This window comes from Alligator sinensis, unplaced genomic scaffold (assembly GCF_000455745.1).
Source record: "Alligator sinensis unplaced genomic scaffold, ASM45574v1 scaffold1230_1, whole genome shotgun sequence".
Taxonomy (NCBI): Eukaryota; Metazoa; Chordata; order Crocodylia; family Alligatoridae; genus Alligator; species Alligator sinensis.
In genome coordinates, this window is record NW_005842675.1 from 178,474 (window position 1) to 190,039 (window position 11,566).

Genomic DNA, 11,566 nt, shown 5'->3' on the forward strand with positions numbered 1-11,566 from the left:
TTGTTCCGAGCAAACTGCCCTGGTTTGCTAGCTCCGTTTGCCACAGTCCTTTGATACCCTCCTGGGCTTAGACTTTGCTTTCATTGTAAAACTTCATCAGGAAAAAAAATCTTTAAGTCTTTTGTAACAGTTTTGTGGCCATGTGGCTATACTTAGCATTGCTTATCTTTCTAATATCCTATTTTTCCTTCTGAGGCCATGTTGGCAAGGAAAATACTTGAAAGTGGTAGTAGGGCAGGGTGGGGGAAGGGGTTAGGTGCAGATATGCAAGTAGAACAAACCACTGTGTAATCTATTTATGTGGCTTCTATGCTAAACTACAGCTAACTGTATCCTGGGGAAGACAAATGCCTTCCTAAATGTATCATCATTCAACATGTTCGTGGATAATCCTTCCCCTTTACCTGGCAGACAAGGTTTTTGGGTAGATGTGATATCTTTTATTAGACCAGCTGAGTAGTTGGAAAAAAGTTCTTTGCAAGCTTTTGAGCGCAATCACCCTTCTTTGGGAATAGGAAGTCATGATTGCACCTGAAAACTTACAAAGAACTTTTTTCCACCTACTCAGGTGGTCTAATAAAAGATATCACATCTCCCCAAAGAACCTTGTCTACCTATCTCCTTAGATCAACATGGCTACTAACACAATTCCCTTTACCTGAAAACTCTTTAATACAGATGGTGGGTAACTCTTACAGGGTTCAAACTCTGGGTGTATTAGGAGGATCCAGAAGAGCATGTTCTCATGTAGCGGGGGCCAATTCTTTTTGGCTGGTGTGCACAGATTAAATCCCATGCTCCCCCGATGGCTACTCCAATTCACTTCTGCTGCCCAACCTGCTGCTGTACTCTCTGCTGCTGTGCTTTCTGTTCCCTTCCTCATCTATCATGTGCTGCCTGGCCAATCTGCCATGTGCCACTCACAGAGGCTACCTGTGCCATGTGTGACACAGGTTGATCATACCAGGACCCTGGGAAGGACATTAATTTTCTTTTACAGGTCTAATATTTGTAAAATGAGGATAATGCTATTTGCCTCATGAGCCAGTGATAATAAAGATGCACATGGAGAAGCCATGTTAAGATATTAATCTTTAATGCCTGGCTTTGCATATCTGATATGGCTGTGATTACAAGCAGTTAATACCCTAGTCTTATGACAGGGGTCCATATCCACTCATTTCAGTAATTGCTGTTAGATTATCTAATTTCCCCTCATATCTAGTGTAAATAATAGTAGGTATAGCCATTCAAAGTATTATCTACAATGTAGATTTACAGTTTATGGAGATTATATACATATTTTTTTCTTTGCCATCTCACTAGAATTAAGTGTAGTTTATTTTAATATCTGGTATATTATTTTTTATTGGGAGCACCTTATCAAGTCCTTTATAAATAGGGTGACCATATGTCCCAGATTGGTTGGGACAGTCCCGGAACTTGGAGTCTGTCTCAGTGTCCTGGCCGTTAGAGAAAATTGAAGCAAAAGTCCAGGATTGGTGGGCAACTGCCTGTATGTGTGGCTCCTGAGTTAAGAGCCGGGCACATGCAGGTGGGTTTTTGCCAAACAAGTACTTCTGTTTCAGTTCTCTCCAGGGATCTCAGCCAATGGGTTGTTCCCTTGTCTGGACTCTGCTGGGCTGTGAGCAGAGTTGCTGGGTATGTGCGTGTGTTTGCACTTATGCTGCACTGTTTTGCCTGGCCTCCTTCCTGGGAGCCATGGAGTGGGTGGGTGAGTGAGTGGGTAGATGTGTGGAGGTGCATGCGCAGGTGCCATGCTGTCCCACCCAGTCTTGCTGCTGGGAGCTGTGGGGTTGGGGCTGTGCACGTGTGTGTATCTGCATGGTCAAACGTGCTGTTGACCCCCAGCACCCCCTCATCCTGGATTTCCTTAAGTTATTATGGTAACCCTATTTAGAGAGGGCAGAGTCAAGAGATTTAACCAACCTGACTTCCTTCTGTGACAAGGTGATGACGAGCTTTCTGGGTGGGGTGAGAGTAGTGGGTGTGATATATCTTGATACAGCTTTTGATTCTGTCTCCCATGGCACTCATAAGTTAGCTAAAGAAATATGGTCTTGATGAAACTATTACAAGGTGGGTGTATACCACACTTACGTTCCCCAAAACTCAGCCGTTCAAAATTGTGGGGCGTGTCTTAAGTGGGATGGCTAATTTTCTTGCCAGAATAGAAACAAGAAGGCTCTGTGTTGCAGTTGGCTGCCAGTTTAGCCAGCAAGGCAGAGTCCAGTGTTAACTCTTTCACAGCCACTCTCAGCTTGCTGGCTGAGGGAGAAGCTGGCAACCATTTTGCAACACAGTCTCTTCATGAAAAAGCCATCTCTAGGCCATGACTGGAAAAAGTCTTTTTCCCCCCACCTCTACATTCTGCTTTCCAGAACCAAGTGCTTCTTATTTGGGGGGCATGTGGAAAATATAGTAATTGGTTGGACAACCATGCTTAAGACTAGTTGTCAATGACTTAATGTCGAGCTAGGTGGAGATATCCAGTAGGGTCCTCCAGAAGTTTATCCTCGGTCCAGTATTTTCATCAATAACTCAGAGAATGGAACTGAGTGCACCCTTAGTAAATCTGTAGATGGCTGCAAGCTGAGTGAAATAGCAGGCACTTTTGGAGGGTAGGATTTGGATTCAAAATGATAAATTAGAAAAGTGTTATGAAATAAATTACTGTATTTACTCAAGTCCAAGATGAGGGTCTTTTTCCTCAATGTCACCATGGGAGTGGGGGAAAAAAGCCTTGTCTTAGAATCAAGTACCAGCCTGAAGCAGGTGATGGGTCAACTCTGGCTTTGGGTCCCAGCAAGCAACATGTGGGGGAGGGGGATGTAGAAAAGGCAGGCAGCAGCGGGGTGCAGCTGGTGGGGAGGAAGCAGTAGGTGGGCAGGCACTGAGCAGAGGACAAGTGGCAGCAGGGGACAGGCAAGAAGGGTAAGGGCCAGGGTGGTAATGGCAAGGGTTTGGCCCCTCACCCCCTGCTGCTACTTTCCCTTCCACAGCAGTGGGCGTGTGCGTGTGTGAATTTAAGACAACCCTCCAATAATTAGATTATACAAATGAGAAATTATATTTATAATTTTCCACCAATATAATCTAATTACTGGGGAGGGGGTTGTCTTAAATTCAAACTCGTCTTGGATTTGGGTTCATATAATAGATGAAATTTTGTAAGGGTCAGTTCAAAGTACTACACTGAAGATGGAACCATGGAATGAACAAATTCATAATGGTGAATGATTGGGTCAATTGTAGTACTGCAGAAAAAGATATGGGGTTTCTAGAGGACCTCAAGCTGAAGGTGAGTCAGCAGTGTAGTAACTTTGGGGAAAAAAAGGCTAGTAGCACACTGGGATGTATTAACATCTGTGTTGTGTTCAACTTGAGAAGTGAATGCTTCTTTCACTCTATTCTGTATTATTGAAGTCTCAAGTGGAGTACACTGTCTGCTTATCTTATGCTTTATACTGCGCATTGCTATTAAGTGATGGAACTAAGGTATTTCCTCGATCCAGTTTAATTCTTACCTTATGAATAAGGACTGTGAGGGATTGTAGGCCTGTTCCACAGAAAAGTCAACAATCTAGACTATTGATTAATTATTCATTAAAACATATACCGGTCACTTATTAATCTTTCCACATTTATAAACAAACTGGGACTTCAATATAGCATACGTGGGTGGTGCTTCGTGTATGTTAAGTGACTACATTAATTTGACTTAGGAACTGTAGCTGTGTTTAAATGAAACTTTTTTGGAGTTGTGGGAAGGGAGGATTGGTGTACATGGGCCTGAGTCATAAAATTTCAGGCTAGGTCACAATTTCCTTAAAGTTTGGGTGTGTTCAGTTGCTATGTTTTAGTTGGATTCTGTGTCTTATGTAACGCTACTCAATGCTTCATTGATTTATTTCTTGTTTTGGCTTTCTTTTGGAGAGAGCAAACTCTTTAAATAATTATAGTAGTTCTGGTAAAATGTACTAAAGTGACCCTCTGCTTTTTCAAATAATGTAATAATTGAGGATCAATGGAGATGCTGGATCTGGAAATACAGGTGTGATTATTCACCTAATTAATTCAGATGAATTCACCAACTGCAATCCTTCAAGGAGATGTGGTTTTGTCTAACTCACTGGAGGAGTGCTGCATTACATATCCAAGATGATCTTGATTCATCACTCAAATCCTGGTTAACTTCAAGAGACCCAGAATTTCCATTTTGAAAGTCCATAATGGGTGATAGATTTGATTCCTCACTGTTTGTGTGTAATCATTGAAACTGGTTCAGAGTGAGTACAACCTGTTTCAAGCCTAAGCTGAATGAATAGCATTTTTTTATTCACACTGGGCACATCTACACAAGATGTTTACTGCCGAGTAGATATTTACTGCCCAATAGACTAATTAGCGGACTAATGGTGGTAATTATCTCTTCAGTAAATGTTGCGCATCCACACATGCACCCCTATTAGGTTGGAGTAAACTAATTTACTCCACAGCAGGATAGTACTAGTAAATACAAGTACTATTCTGCTGCAAAGTAAAGAACTTCACAGCAACATGTGTAGACACTGACTGGGACTGGCTGGGGCATGGGGGTGCTTCAGTGAGGGGGCTGCCTGCCAGCTAGGCCTACACTGGAATACCCTCGTGCCCCTGCCAGTCCTTCTGCAGCACATTGAGCTGGGGGGAAGCAGCCCTGGGTTGGCAGGCTGACTCCTGGGGCCTCCTGCCAGCTGGGGCTGCTCTGACCTGGTTCAATGTGCTGTGGTCCTGGGTGCATGTTCAAATGGCACTTCTGGGTGCTCTCCTATGGCATGGCTTTGCATAGATTTCACAGTGCTCACTCTAAACTGTCTTTTGGCATCTTTGGCTCCCATGGAAAATTAACCCAGGCTTTTTGATTGCTGAATGATGGCAGTGTCATTTAGGCAACCCTCATGAAAGAGGAGAACACTGAAGGAGTTAATAATGGGGCACAACAAGCAAACTAAGTGTTCAGTTGCACAGGAAGTGCCACTTTTTTCATCAGCCTCTACTTCAGAGAAGAGGGAGAAAGGGCTTAGAGCCAGGGGTGGCCAACCTGGGGCAGGAGTGCCACAAGTGGCAGGGGCAGCCTCCCTCTGCAGTGCATGGCAGACTGGAGAGGGGACAGGCAGCACAGCGGCAGATGGTATAGGAAGCAGAGCAGCAGATTGGGCAGGGGAAGGGAATAAGAGTGGCACTTGGGGAGGCTGCAGGACTAATTTGTGGCATGCCTGCCAAAAAGATTGGCCCCCATCAGCATAGACAGTGGTAGCTAGTGCTGCCCTATAGCTGAAGTAGGGTGACTACCTTTTCAAAAGGGGAAGGGGGGACATGTGCCTACCTTCTCCCCCTCCCTCCCAGCACTGCTGGACCAGAGCCGAGCTGGACGGGGCTAGGGGCGGGTGTGGAGGGGGTGGATGCGGGCCACCCACTGTGGGCTTGGGGCTTCCAGGTCTGCGGCCTTTCTCTTGGGAGCCCTGTGCCAGGTGCACACCTCCTGTCCACCAAGCAGCAGCAGGGGGCACAAATCCACACTGCTGTCCCCATTGCTACTGGGTAGATGGGGGATGCCTTGCCATGGACGAATGGCTAGTATGGGGCTCCCAGGGGGAGGGCAGCAGGGCAGGGAGCCCCGAGCCCAGGGCGGGGAGCCTGCATCCACCCCCACCCCATGCACAAATCTGGGGGGCATGTGTCCCCCATTTCTCCCACCCCCTGGATGAGCTACCCTTGGCTCCATTGTGCTCCCTGCCTTAGCCCCATGCACTGCCTTGGATGGGCAGTGCACCCAGCCCCTGCCCCACTCCCTCCCTCACCATGGGGGCCTCAGTTTGCACCCCCATGCCTCCTTCCCCCATATACTTACCTCAGGGAGCTACTTTCTGTTGCTGCCCGGCTGTGTTCCCAGCCATGTGCATGTGTATGTGGCACCCCCTGTGTCCTGCTCCCAGCAGCCCCTTGCAGGCTGGAATGCTGCCAGCCTGTAAGGGGAAACCTGCTGTTTCCTGTGGATCCCTGTGCAAGGCTGCGAATCTGGGACAAATGCTATCCTGGAGTTGTGCAGCCCAGGACTGGGATTTGAGGTTCCCATTGGGGGACTGTCCCACCCAATTAGAGATGGATGGTCACCCCAAGCTGAAGCTTTTCACTCCAATGCAGACAACCACTTCTTGTCTGTCTCTTGTTGATACAAAACACTGACTTTACTTGAGCTTTTGCTGTGAAACATGCCATTATTTTGGAGGTGAATAATCCAGGCACTTGGAAAACAACATCATGATTCAGCATGACTTGGCTGTGTAATGGGATTCTTTCTGGTTTTCCACTAATGTGTAGGAATTGCATTTAAATAAACTAAAGCACAATGACATTCCTGGACAAAATGTGTGGAGGTGGAGTATGTACTATGTACTAACTACAGTATTTACTCAAATACAAGATAAGGCTTATCCCTCCAAATAAATATAGGGGAGACTGGCTGAGCATGGGGCAGAGCCACTTAGAGGGTTTTGATGAGCCACTGCAGGTGTGGGGTGGGCAGGGAAGGAGTGCTGACCTGGCCCATGATATCTCATCAAAACTCTCTAAGTGGTCCTTCTGCCCAAATAATTGCCCACCCCTGAACTAAGTTTATGGGTATTATATGCAAATTACTATAGCTATGCTTTTTTCCAGGTTAGTGTTTTAAAATTTGCTCCTCACTGCTATGTGTTTAGGGAGAGCAGGGTCTGAGGAGTAAGGAGAGAGGGAAGGGGCGGTAGGGGGAAGAAGTTGTGGGCAGTGGGGGCAGAGAGCAAAGGGGCTACCTGACCCTTTACATTTATTTTCCCTGCTGTAACAGTGGGAGGGGGAAAAATTCAAGACAAACCTCCGATAATTAGATTCTATATCTGGAAAATTTATATCAAAAGTATACATTTTCCATATATCGAATCTAATTCCTGGGTGGTCATTTTATAATAAGGTCATCTTATATTTGAGTAAATATAGTATGTGGTTTGTTTTATACATTATCTAGCAATTTAAAATCAAGGGAGATACAGGAATCTTGGATTCCTGAGCCCACTAGACCACTAGATTGGAGGAGAGGTATAAGTATGGTAATATTTTGAAAAGAAAAATGTAAAAGCAGGTCTGATGTGTATTTCATCTGCTCATCACCAGGGAATACCTTCCACTGGATAAAACATTAGATAGGCCCAACCTTTACTTTCTGCATTGGTTATTTTTTTCTTGCTTACAGTTTAGTTCATAGGGCTGTTTGGTGTAGTTTAGTATGCTGTTATATAATTGAATGCATGCCCAAATGTTTACTGCTCTCCTACAGTCATATTTTCCCCCACTAATAAGTTTAAGGTAAAATAAATTGACCCACAGGAAACCAGTCTGGATGATCTAATAAGAATTTTTTATGTCTAGCTTGCATGTCTGAGAGGCAGGAATTCATACTCAAAGTGAAACCAAAGAACAAACCTTTGGTCTTTTATCAGTACCCCCTTGCGTGTATATTTCTGGCATTTCCCCATACTTGGACATCCCCTATGGAGAAAACAGTATTCTGTTGTGTGCACAGCTCTCTTTCAGAACTCTTAATGGGGCTATTGTAGAAACCTTCAGAACCTCCATATAGGTGACTTGAGGACCGATGGACATAGAATCATAGAAGTAGGGTTGGAAGGGACCTTGCAGATCTTCAGGTCCGACCCCCTGCCTGGACAGGAAGAAAACTGGGCTCAAATGACCCCAGCCAGGTAGGCATCAAGCCACTTCTTAAAGACCACCTGGGTAGGAGCCAGCACCACTCCCCTTGGAAGTTGGTTCCAGATCCTAGCCACCCTGACTGTGAAGTAGTTCTTATGGATGTCTAATCTAAACCGACTCTCCAACAACTTGTGGCCGTTATTCCTTGTTATCCTGGGGGGCGCTAGGGGAAACAAGGTCTCCCCCAAACCCTTCTGGTCCTCCCTAGTGAGTTCATAGACGGTCACAAGGTCCCCCCTCAGCCTTCTCTTGTGAAGGCTGAACAGGTTCAGGTCCCGTAACCTCTTGTTGTAGGGCCTGCCCTGCTGTCCCCGGGTCATGCGGGTGGCCCTCCTCTGGACCCTCTCCATGTTGTCCACATCCCTCTTGACCGTGCCGTCGCATTGTCGGCCCATGTTCATCTTGGAGTCAATAATGACTCCAAGATCTCTTTCTGCCTCTGTGCTCTCAAGAGGGGAGTTTCCCATCTTATAAGTGTGCTGCTGGTTACTATTGCCCAAGTGCAGCACCCTGCACTTGTCAGTATTGAAACGCATCCTGTTTTTGTTAGCCCACCCCTGCAATCTATCCAGGTCTTTCTGCAGTCTTTCCCTCCCTGCTAACGTGCCCACCTCTCCCCATATTTTGGTATCATCAGCAAATTTGAACAGGTTGATTTTCACCCCGTCGTCCAAATCGCTGATAAAGAAATTGAACAGTGCGGGCCCAAGGACCGAGCCCTGGGGGACTCCGCTGCTCACTTCCCCCCAGGTCGAATATGACCCGTCCACCACCACCCTCTGAGTACGACCCTTCAGCCAATTCGCGATCCATCTGACCGTGTAGGCATCGATGCCACAGTCACCTAGTTTTTTAATGAGGATGGGGTGGGAGACAGTGTCAAAGGCCTTGCTGAAGTCCAGAAAGACTACATCCACGGCGACACCTGCATCCAATGACATCTTCGAAGGCCTCTGCTGTTGCAGGTCAGGTGTATCACTATCTTTTTCAGTGTATGGCCCAGCCATTTTGGAGTATTTTATTTTTCACACAACAGATGGTTCACTCACTTGGAAGGAAGGGACACTCCCTCCCCCCTCAGCTCCCTAATGGAATGGATGAGGTTTGAAAGATGAGGTTTACTTGGTTTTTTTATGGCTTATTCAGTAGTTAGAATTAGGAATAGGGATATTACTTACTGGTCTGAGCATGGATCACAACTAGGCTTGGCAGGATTCAATTTTTTTATTGCTAAAAATCGATAAATGTTGAGTTCACATCACATTCACAGATCGGTAGAAAAATATTTCCATTAGTAATAATCTAAATGTATAGAAAGGGACAGAAGAAAAAAAATCCAGGACAGGGGTATGGAAATCTGGGATAGGGGTGTTGTGCAGTCATATGCACATGCGCGTGCACACACAGACGCACACACCAGCCGCTTCAGGCAGCGTTGGGGCTTGCACACTGCTTCTCTGGCAGCAGCTTGGGCAGCTGCTACAAGAGCTGGAGGTTGTGCTAGGACAGTTGTGCTGGGAGTCAGAGATGGGGACACTGCTGTGAGGTCCAGCCACCAAGGGGCAGGGCTGTTGGCAGCCAGGAGCCTGGTGCCAGCTGGGGACTAGGCGCCAAACTCCTATCGAGCCTAATCTGGCCTGACCTGGCCCTTGGATGCTAGTGGCAGGGCATCAAACTCCTGCTAAGCCTGGCCTAGTCCCTATGTGCTTGCGGCAGGGCATATGGGGGTGTCCCCAGGGCCCAGCCATTGCCTCCACATGCCTGGAGGGGTGTGAGCTGTCCTTATGCTGATGTCCGCCAGGCGGGGCTTGCTCCTAAGGGAGCATGGGGAGTGGGGAGCTGCTTCCTGCCCTGGGCTGGAAGGCTTCTACCTCCTGCAGCGGTGTGGGGCTCAGGGAATTCAGCAGCATTTGACAGCCAGGAGTCCCCTTGAGGGCCTATCTTACAGTGAGCGCCACTGACAGCCCCAGCCTGCAGCCGGTAGCCAGGTCCCTGCACTCTGCTCTGTGAGAGTGAAGGCTCTAGCCTGGTACAAATGTATTAACAAATGAACAGAATGATCTAAAGCAGGTATGCTTTATTGATTTATGGATATTTACTTTTTCTATTTTGATGTGTGATTTTTATAAAGCTTTTAAGAGTATACCATCATTACTAAATTGTCTGCCTCTCACACCCCTAATTTTGTGCAATCCTGAAAATTTAAATTGATAAAAATTGTAATAAATGCTTAAGATCCCCCCATCAACTTTAGCCGTCAAAATTAATAAAACAAATTGAATTCTGCCAAACCTAATAATAACTAATAATGGACCCAAGAGACCTAGAACCCATCATAGAGCCCAATCCTGCAGCTCAATGGCTGATCTAAATGACAATATAGTGTGCTTCTTGGCTGGCTGCTTCGCTGCTCTAGAAGGTCTGTATCACAGTGTACTCCGGCTTGTTTCTTTCCCTGCCTGACTCCACCTATACCTGAAATGCCCCAACACTGGACACTGATGCAAGCAGTAGTGGTCATACCACTGTGGGATAGCCTGGGAGAGTCTTCTGTGCCTTCAGTGTCCTGAAGAGGCTGGGGAAGCTCACTGCAGTTACTATACAGCAACTAAGTGTGTATTCCAGGCACTGCAACAGGTACTTAAATGCCTCTTTATTTTCATGTCCCAGTTGCCCAAAGGATATTCCCAGTTGCCCATGTCCCAGTTGCCCAGGATTTTCCAGTGCCAAGTGCATATCCTCCAAGTGGCTATAATGCACTGAATGCATCTGGAATTGAAAACTAAGCCGTGCTAGGTCAGGCGTGGAATCCTGGGTCCCCTAGACACAAGCCAAGGGCTTGTGGTTGAACAGCTGGTGACTACTAGACCATAAAAACAGACTGGGTAGAAAGACTTCATTTGGCCTCATAGTCACTGATGAATGGGAATAAAAGGAGAGGAGGAGTTACCTTTCAAACCTATTATTTCCATTCCTGGTAGGGTCAACCTCAAGCACTGAAAAATCATGAGTCAAGCCATAATAAAACTCAAGAGTGGCTCATCATTTTGGGGAGAGAGGCGATTGTTTCTTCTTGTGTCTTTTTGAAAAAGTGTTTCTTTTATATTAACCCTTTGATTTTTAGAGTCATAAGTTCACATTTTTTAAGCATTTCTCTGAGGCCTAGAAACTTTCAGTGGAAGTTAAGGGACTCACATAATCATGTTTGCAGAAACTTGAAGAAGAGCATGTGTCATTAGACTCTTGAGAAAATTATGAGAATTGTCAACAGTACTCCAGAGTTTGGGGTCAAAAGGCCTGCTCTCCTTATTTTACATTCCATTGTTTTCTAGGTGTGGGTAACATTGAATTATTTCTTGTTAGTAGACACTTGTAGAACCTGAGTTACTGATAAGTTTGTTTTCACTCATGGCTGGTATGATGCATAATAGTACTTCTCAGGTTACCCAAAGAGATTGTGGAATCTCCATCCTTGGAGATCTTTAAGACCTGGTTACAAAAAGCTTTGGCTGGGATGATCTTGTTGGGGATGGCCCTGCTTTGAGTAGGGGGTTAGACTAGATGACCTCCTGAGGTCCCTTCTAATCCTAATTTTCTATGATTCTATGATTTAATAGTAGCAATACTTTATCTTAGGACCAGATTCTGTGTCTATTGAACTTAATTACAAAGCTCCCACTGGCTTCTGTGGTTCAGTAACCAAGCTGGAGGGTTGGATCCAATGCTGTCTGAAATCAAGGAAAAGACATTAAGTAAC